Here is a 10,418-nt window from a genome sequence, read left to right on the forward strand (position 1 = left end):
GTTACCCCACTTCCCTCAGTGGGTGAGAAAGTTACTTGATGAACGCAGTCCACACTGCAGGGAATCGAGATGTAGACATGCCATCATTGATGCCTTATTCGATGATTTGCTCCAATATGGCCAGTAAGCTAACTTTAGAATTTCAATCTCTTGTGGATTGTAGTAAATTAATTTTATAATTTCAAGTGACTTCTTTTGTTTTTTAAATAATTTTGAAACATGTATAAATATATAGTTAAAATAATATTATAATAGTTATAATAACAAACAGCTAGCACTAAAGATGGAGGTTTGCCTTTAGGCATAATGTTTTGGTGGCTGTTTTTAATGTTAAATTTGTAGTTTTAATAAATAACTTTGATTAATAGTCAGCAATATTGTTAATTAAGGTCATTTTATGTTTTAGTTACCCAACACATCGAATGTTCCAGGAGGCATGTAGAGAGCTGTTCAACATGTATCCAATCCTGAAAGACAAGCATTTTACAAATGCCCTACCTCATGTAAATATTTTTGAATTTTCAGAAATAAATTGACTTATAAATCATTTCAGCTACACGTAATCTTCTCTGAATTTTTCTGCAGGACAGCTGGGTTCTCAGACTCAGAGATAAATTCAAGAAATACAGATCCCGTCATGGAGAGTTGTGTAATGCAGAGGAACTCGAAAGGATGAGGGCAAAATTTGGAAAAAAAAAGGACAAACAATCGGATGAGTTGAAGATCAGTGTTGAAGAACCTTTAACCTCTGTAAAGCATTTCAAGGTAATTTTTTGGGTTTGATGTTTGAGTTGCCTTCTAATCCTACTTAAATAGGAAAAGTCTATATCTCTGTGCTTTATAACATACGTACGTTTTTTGAAATAAACATCAAAAAATTTTGTTGCAGTAGACTCTGACTTTGCAGCCAGGACAGAAATACAGGCTCGGAGAAAAAAAAACAGGCTACGACTCTTTGAATTTTAAAACCTTTGAATCTCGGCTCCAACTCCATTACATCAAAATCAGTCCGACTCCGCAGCCCTAGTTTTAACTGTGAAATGATAATTACTTGTATTAAGATGAATAGATTTTAATTTAAGATTCTTGTAGATTTTTGTTTTCATGCTAAAGTTTTAATTTATTTTACTTTTAGGAACGGAAATAAAAGGAAATTTGGAGTGCATTATTTTTTAACATAAGAACTGGGCAAACTATTTATTTATCAATTAATTAATTTTATTTATTATTCTTATTTTGCGATTGACTTTTTTTTGTCCAAAATTATTTATTTGAAAAGATATTTTTTTATTTATTTTCTGAAGTTTTTTTATTTTTAGTTGTTGGCAATGGTTAAAAAATAAAATTCAAGTAATTCTGTTTTTATCATATTTATGAATACGGTTAGTAGATACTGCTAGTGTCCAGTAAGGCTGGGCAATGCATCACAAGAAACCGGTGTGCATTTTACATCGTTAAACCTGTTTAGAATTTTTCTCTAAACCAATGCATCAATACTGCTCCAATGTACAGATACCAGTCCTAGTCCTATTTACCTATACATTTCATCAGATGAGAATTATAATTTATTTAGTAAATTAGCTAATTAAGAGACTATTGATCAGATGTGCGAGAATGCTATACTGGAAAGTAGACTTGTAAACTTATTTTCATAGCTGTTTTCATTGGATTCAGATCTTTTTTATTTAAAGTGAATTTAGTTGATGATATTGATATCTAGCTTATAATGTTTAAATTATAATTTTTTAAGATAAAGAAGTTTTTATCTCTCACATAGCATGAGTAAAAGCCTCATGTACAGTTTTCTGAAAAACTGCTAAAAAATATGTTCAAGACTTTGAAGCACTTTTAATGTAGAGGTTATTGTATTTAACAAATTCTAAAGGTTGAAATCATACTTAAAAAGAAACTTGGATTCATTTCTGATATATTAAAGTTCTTGCAACAAAGGATATATGTCTATAAAAGTTATAATTTGTGTAGATTTCAATCTACCAGATTTTTTATACATAACTAAAAATCATACAAAAAGATTTCACAGGAATAAAAGTATTCTATACTATGACCATGGTCACCCATATGCAAAATTTTAAGGGGGGGGGGCTCAGGTATTTTCCCTATGGTTTAGCTGTTAAAACTTTTTTTTAAAGGGAACAATATAAAAATAAAAACATTTTAAGTGATTGTCATAAATTATGTCAAATTTTTTGTCCCCTTACTCGTTTGTCACATATCACACCATTTTTCATGAACACAATATTTAAAAAATGTCTGTGATGTCATACTCTTCATTACACCCTTCTTTTTCTAAGTAACAAACTCACAATTTCTTGTTACTCCCTTTCTTCCTTAACAACTTCATTTGCATATCTTTAGTATATAAAACTCTTCAAGTCAAATATGGTAGGGCCACCTGGGGTAAAATTGGTATGAAAAACAGATTTTTAAACTTCTGTGACCCGTAGTAATATCATGAAATATAATCATGTTTTTGTTCAATATTCCATACATTGTGTATCTTAGATCTGATTTGGATATAGTTTGTGTTAACTTTTTGCTTTAAATTTAGTGTAGGGGTATATCTATTTTACCTCTATGTATACCCATTTTACCCGGTGCTTCGGGGTGAAATGGGTATATGCTATTCAAAGTTGAACTACACTAACTAATGCAAAATTTTTTTTCAAATTGAGATTAATTGCATTAGACGAAAAAAAACTTCAATCCAAAACAACCATAAAAAATGTTTACTAAACCAAATTTATGAACAAAAGAAGGTGTATTGGCAAAGACTCTCGATTTGGTTGAGGTAGCATTTTTACAACTTGTGATGCCTGGACATCATTAGTTATCTTTCTTGGGGAGCGAATAGGATAATCCGGCAGATGATTTTGTAGCAAACTTCTCAGTACATTCACTTTCAGCTGAGTGATTAAACTTATGAATTTGAATTGACTTATTCCACAAAATTAACACTGGCCCAGTCGCAAATGGCTGGGTTTAACAACTAGGAGAACCACTAGTTTTCAGTTCTACTTCATTGGTTAGTTTATCAATTATTGTTAATATCCTTTTATTTATTTAATGTATATTTATTTATTTTTTGCTTTTGTTTGTATTACTTGCCTGTTCTGTGTACAATTTTGTAGCCACCTACTCTTTAATTAAAATTTCTCCCACCTTTGTTTATACTCTCTTGCTTTTTTTTTTTGGTAAATTTTTCATAGCCATACCTATGGGTCTATAGCTAAGAAATAGCTGTAGACCAAGAGATACAGCAGGAGACTTCAATTACTTAGTACAACTTTGCTATGAGGGATTATGATTCTGTTGTGATCGTGTGTGAGGTTTTACTCAGATTATGTTCTGGGTATAGGGTTGGTTTTAAAAGGAAATTAAAAAGACAGCATATTAGCTATCAATGCCTATGTTTTGTAATGTGCAGCAATGAACCATATACATAATAATAAATCTACCGTAAAGTACTAACTCACAGTAATCATGAACTGTATCGATAATGATCAAAAAATAAAATAGCTTTAAGTACGAATTGGCATAAGTTAAAGTATTTATAATAATAAATGAAACAAATAAGAGTACTTATTTATAAAATTTAAATGCATCTGTTTCTCATAAACCACTTCCTGAATATTTGGCTCCAAATACGTTAAACGTGCTTTGTTATTTGTAACATTTAAAAAGAAGGGAGGGGAGGGGGTCAAATGGTTCGAGTTTGCGGGACCCACAGGTCATAGGTACGGCACCACTGCTGTATGCCATTCACAAGGATAAATTGAGAAACATCAAAAGCATGTTAAAGAAAAATCAATGAGCAATCTTGTTTCCTCTAAAAATAGATAGAAAGAAAAAAGAACATTTAAAGCTATTGCAGGTTTATCAACAAATTGCATTGCAATTACCACCAGCACACAATTAATGAAAATTTTTAATATACATACATATCTTGCTTTTTTACACTAACCTGTTTTAAATATTGCAACACTTCTTTCTTTGCTACATTATATTTACTGCACAAAAACATTTTTTCCTTCTTCGCAGATTCCACAATTGAATGAAGGCACTGAGGATCAATTTTCAATTGACAAGCACCTCAAAGTACTGCAAGAGGAGTCATTGAAAAAAAAAACCTGATGAACAACTTATTGAGGATAGGATGACAAGAACTTTTAGTTTTCGAGCAATATATGTAACAACACATTCAGTTGCAGAAACCTTAAAATGTTTCCCTCCATTACAACAAACGGTTGAGGTAATTCAGTTACAATGACTATTTATTTTGTAAGTATTTTTATTTTTAAAGCATTGACCAGTTTTTTTTTTTTTTGTTTTTTTTTCCAGCTGCTACATGAGGCTAAACGCTTGGATATCAACGAAAGAAATCTCGTAGAATTTTTACAAGCAAAGAACAGCCGCCTGACAGAAATGTCACAAAATGAGAAGAATCGTAAAAGGCTGACAGACTTGCTAAGAGCACAGGCAGAATGCATAAGCACAGAAGGTAAAAAAAAAAAATCCTGCATTTTTTAAAATTTCACTCGTTAATCTCCTCGGCAAGATAGGACATGAAGAGTTGTTTGGTTACAATTTGGCTGATTTATATCAGATAAATTTTTAGCCCATTATCTTTACATACCTCCTTTGTAGTGCACAAAATACTTTGGTTATATAAAGAGAATCGTGTTGGAGGTTTCGGCAAATTCATAAGTTCACAGCACATGTCGTCAGCACCAGCTCTTTTACCAATCACCCTCAGAGCATACACAAAACGTGTTAAAAACAGCAGTCTCGGTAATTTCATAAAGTTCAGAAGAGTTAAATTTTGTAATATATTCAAACTGAGAGTACATTTTAGAATTAATCACGCATTCAAACCAGCAGTTTTTTCTTTCACTGTCAAATCAAGTTTATTATCACGCATTTAATATGTCACATGGTGTTCAAAAACTCGTGATAAAATGTGTAAATCCATGATCACACTAAAAAGTTATTTTTTAACATCAAACGAAGAGAAACTTCCATCTAGTTTCGGTATTTTCTTTTATCTTGCACATGTGTTGTCTTTGATTTTGTGTTGATCAGAAGAAGGGACATTTTGAAATGCATCAAATTTTTAGCAGCTGCAGATTTCCCCTTAAAATATGCTCCTTTACATTTTTTTAAAAATCGCTTTGTTCTTGACATACTTTACTGCATACAAAATACAATTTCAAATACCAAAGAGCCAATCTTTACTAACTTTGATGCTGAGAACCACAGGAAATTGGTTTCAAAAAATAAAAGGAATCACTAGTAAAGTAAGCAGAAATACCTGCTAAAAATCCGCAAAAATGCTAACAACCGTTATGAACACAGTCGCAGTTAATACAGGAAATTAGTTAAGCAGAAAAGAAAAGCAAGGCTTTTCTGGAAAAGAGTTTGGAAAATCTTTCATCTTTTTTTTTTAAAGGGGACACAGGACCTTGAAAACATCAAATTTATAAAAATATTTCTTCGCTGGAATTGTGGGGAAAAAATCAGTCTGTATCACGTGGTGTTGAGAATTTTAGTTTTAGTTATGTTCATTTTTAGATTGTATCCTTATTATTATCATGCATATTTTAATCATTACATTTTGATTACATATGGCATCATATTATTAACTTTAACCTTGTCTTTGCTCTGAGATTCGCATTTGTTTATGTTTTGCTTGTTTGTGATTGGAAAATTTAAAAAATTTTTGCTTGTTTAATTTTTTTTAAATTGTTTTATACCACTATAGTTAATTATTTTTGTTGTCTGTTACTGTACTATGTGGTTCAATGAAAAATAACTAGAGATAATTTTTTTAAATTAATTATTTATTTTTTTAATGAAATTAGATCTGTTCAAACTAGAGAGGTACCGAGTACTACTCGGTACTCGGCCAATTTGCCGAGTACTCGGTACTTGGCCAAATTCTGATCAGATACTTGGCCAATACCGAGTAGTTGCAAAAAGTTGAATATTGTCCAAGGCAGATACTAAAATTTATAGAAAAAAGAGCAAACATTATATTCTGCAAACATTTACAATTAAAATTTAAGTCAAATTTTAAATTTTGAGAATAATGAAGTTTGTAATGCTTCAATGGAATAAATCTTTATTTTAATGTCCCCAAAGTTGATAAAAATTATTTATGTAAAATTATGCAAAAAAAAAGTATAGAAAATATGGAATTTTTATGTTAAAAATGGATTTTTGTTACAAACAAAAATCAATTATAAAAAATTATGAAAATACCTTTGCTTAAAAAAATAAAAGGAAATAAAACAACGTTAAAAGCACAGTGCAGGAACACTGCAGACATGTGTTTTGGCATTGCAAGGAATTCCTTTTTCGGTGCACAACATGTGAGTGAGCTCGTGGATTTAAAGGCATCCGACAAAAGTCAGATTTTTTTGTCGAATGTCTTAACATTTTTTAGCTCACATGTTATGCACTGAAAAAGACGTTCCTTGTAACGGGGGGGGGGGGGGGGGGGGGGGCGGGGAGGTAGAAGCACATGTCTGCAGTGCTCCTGCACATTTGTTGTATTAAAATTATTTATGTTTTGCGGACTAAAACTATAATTGATTATTATAAATTTGTTTTAATTCCAACTTGATTAATCATACCTTTTATTTATTTATTTTTAATTTTAAAAAATTTTTTGTAAAATTTTTGACACAAACAAAATTGTTTATATAATGCGTAAATAGAATTTCAGCAGGAATTTAGTTTTAAAAAGTATTATATGGACAAGGAGGTCTATACTACTATTCCAATAAGTTCAAAATTCATCACATGTGTGTCGGTGGTTCTTCATAAAACATAATTGGTACTTGGTAACTTGGCCGAGTAGTGAAAGGCCGAGTACTCGGTACTCGGCGAAAGTGCTACTTGGTACGTCTCTAGTTCAAACCTTATTAATAGCTAAATAATAAAGTAAAGTTTCTCATAATAAACAGTAAATAAACTTGTTTGGTATTAATTTAGTGTTTTTAAGTCATACGTTTTTCAAAATAATATAAATTTAATGATTTTGAAGTTTTTTTTTAGTTATTTTATGACTCATTCAGAATTTTTGAGTTCATTTACACAAAAACTCATTTTTCTCTGCAAAATTTTTTTTAGTATTTTCTATCTTTATGTGGTTCTTTCCTGTGCCTCAATTTTTCAATAAATTACCTAAAACTTTTTCTGCTGGCTCATATGATATAATTATACAAGAAATCAGGGATTGGTTCTTAAAAATATTCAACCTAAATGTTTTATACTTGATAAATTGCACAGACATAATGAAAAAAAATTTTTTAATCATTGAGAGTAAAAAATATATGTATATTTTTTTTTTTTTTTTTTTTTTTTTTTTTTTGAGAAGCGTTTAAAAGGTAAGTTAAACAATAATCTATCCTGGAAAGTCTTTATATGAGCATTCTATGCTAATGACTTCAAATTAAAAGTTATTTGCTTGACTTTTTTGGTGCGATGAGCAATTTTTTAATTTTTGAGTTTTTTAAATTTTGCTTTTTTTTAAAGAAAACTGAGTTAAAAGTGTTTTTTTATCATCTTAAATTTTAAATTTATTTTTAAGCATATAAATTAGACTATAGAAGTCCAAATAAGAGTGAATTTGTTTCTTCTCCAAAACTTCTCGTGTAAGGTCCTGTGTCTGCTTGGGGAGGAGGTTAGTCAGCTGATCAGAAGTCATATTTTTTTTAATTTAAATTAAGTTACTTGTAATTTCTGAAGAAACATGATTTTGGTGTGGTTCAAAAGCTTTTGATTTGAATATTTTGGGGACATAAAAGTTAAAAAATTGATTTTTTGAAAGTTTTTGGGTATCTCACCTTTTTACTTATTCTTTGCAAATAAGATCTAAGCTTGTGTTCAAATAGAGCTAACAGTCTGCTGGGGGGAGGCGGGTATCCATATTATTACATTACCAGTAGTCCCTGCACTAACCACAGACGTTATTAGTTATCTTGTAATCAACCAACTGGTTTAACCGGTAACTCTATTCGAACACAAGTAAGTGTAAATAAATGAAATTCATTCGAGCCCACTTATTGGAATATCGGTTAAAAGAAAATCCGGCTTAATGAAATAAGTTTTTAATGTACCCAAATCGTGGATGCAAGTCATTTTGGTGCTGGATAATGGAATATCTCACTGTTTAGAATATTTTTTCACGGAAAATTTACTATTTAGAGTATTATTCGATTTTTACATGAAAAAATGAAAAATCACCAGCATCATAAAATCGCTTTAAAAATCTATTTTTCCTGTTGACGTTCTGCCAGCTTCTGTGCATATCAATGGAGGCAGCCAGGGAACACACAAGGAGAATAACTAAGATTCCAACTTTTCTCGTGTTTGATTAAACATTACACGTTTAGTGTGTATTACATTTTAATTGCTGCTTGATTTCGCATTGAAAATTGGTGTTTAAAATTTAATTTCTATTCAATTGATTTTCATCTTTTTCTTTTTTTTTCATCTACTAGTTTTTTGCTGTGCTTTGATGATACTTTAATTGGACATTCTGTTGCGTCTCTTACTTAACATTATTTATGATTTCAGATAGTGATTTAAGTTTTACAATGCTGCTTTTGCCTTGCCTTCTAAAAGAAAAGCTGCCGTTCCAATATGCGGAAACAGAAGAAAAGATATCTTTGTTGCACCCGGTAATAATTCACCGAGAAGACAAAAACATATTGAACAATACACAATTCGAGCTTTACTTGGACCAACAACTAATAACAAAAACAGGCGGCATTATTACCGCAGTTACTCTGTGGTTCTCTTTGTATTGGTTATTTAATGTTGGGTATAACAACAGCCATATTAGACTTTTAGCTTTCTTAGACATGTTCATATTCAAAAAATATTCAATTAAGTCAATTCCACGCAGCGTCAGATCTTTTTTCAATTCCATATAATAGTGTTTTTCAACCTCTTTTGACCCATGGACTGGTATAAAGCTTATGAAAGAAATTCAGGGTGGCGACAGATCAGGGAGATCAGGGAAAAGTCAGGGAACTTTATTAATCAGGAAAATATCAGGGAATTTTGAAAAAATAATAAACATTCAGGGAAAATTGATCAAATGAAGAAAAAATTTTTTTTTTTGCTTTGCGAAATCAAATACCTTTATCTCCTATGCATTTTCCACCAATTATTTGTTTAAAAAAAGTAAAATTATTGAGGTGCAATTATACACTTACATATGTTTATGCATTTTTTTTCCCTTAAGGTCAAAGTATTGAATCTTAAGTTATTAACCACAGGATAAACTTCCTAAGCTTCTGTGTCTGTAAAGTTGTTTATTTTACGTAGTTTGAATTTTTCTGCCAGGCCTTTAATGCTACGTAAAATAAACAACCCTACATGCAAAGAGGAAGACGCCATTAAAGCCTTTACTCATTATCTTGAAGTAGCTTGCGTACTGTAATTACAATTTCAAGGAAAAATCTTTTTTTTTTTTAAATTTATTCTGCTAAGAGCTGAAAGGTATTTTACTTGGCATTTTTGATTTAATTACTAAAATTGAATGTTAAATGAAAATCAACTTTTGTTTTTTGCCATTTTATCTTTCGCTGTCGCTTTAGATTATATGAAGGGTTTTTTTTCTTTTTCAGACTTTAAAATTCTTCAATTTTAAAACCAAGTTATATACTATAAATTTTTAAATTAATTACTGTTTTTTTTTACATTTCAATGTTTGTTACAAAAAATTTTTTCCGACTAATAATGAAATCATTTGAAATTGAGTTGTGTACATAAGCAAATATTTTTACTATATTTTAATAGTTAAAATGCTGTATTCCTTCATTAAAACCTAAGTTCTTGATTAGAGAATAGCTCAATATGATTGGTTGTTTAAAGGTTCCAATTTGTTTTACATAATTATGTCCATTATTTACGTAAGTAAAACTGCATTATTTCTATACTTTCACAGTTACTTGTTATTCTCGCAGCAACAATTATGCTGCTTGAAAATTCAGTTCAAAATTATTTCCAAATAAGCTTTTTTAGTTTTATCATGATTAGATATGTCTTTAAGAGTGGTTTTAATAATTTCTTAGAATTCTTATGTTTACTGGTTCCTGGAAGTAAAGTATTTGTTTTAGATTTCCTATAATATTTCTTCTTAGATATTTTAATATACAATTTTTACTAAAAAAAAAAGCTTATTTTCAAAATTTATTTTTAATTAACAGCTTAAAACGTTTTAAACACTTCATTTTATTTAATATGCAATGGTTTTCAGGTAGGGTAAAGGAAGAAAACCATTATCCATGGTAACGTAAATCGGGGAAATTCAGTGAACTTAATCAGGGAAAAGTCAGGGAACTTTTTTTCGCCATTCCTGTCGCCACCCTGAAATTGCAGACCAG

The 10,418-nt window shown here is 30.2% G+C and overlaps 1 long non-coding RNA gene across 1 annotated transcript; it reads left to right on the forward strand.

The window, feature by feature from the left end:
* Positions 1-71: 71 nt before the first annotated feature.
* LOC129218035 (uncharacterized) lies at positions 72-8,876 on the forward strand. Its single transcript, XR_008580278.1, has 6 exons — positions 72-123; positions 407-503; positions 586-765; positions 4,060-4,270; positions 4,360-4,519; positions 8,602-8,876. It is a non-coding gene; the product is annotated as an uncharacterized LOC129218035 (long non-coding RNA).
* The last annotated feature ends 1,542 nt before the right edge of the window (positions 8,877-10,418 follow it).

Source organism: Uloborus diversus, chromosome 3 (assembly GCF_026930045.1).
Source record: "Uloborus diversus isolate 005 chromosome 3, Udiv.v.3.1, whole genome shotgun sequence".
Lineage (NCBI taxonomy): Eukaryota > Metazoa > Arthropoda > Arachnida > Araneae > Uloboridae > Uloborus > Uloborus diversus.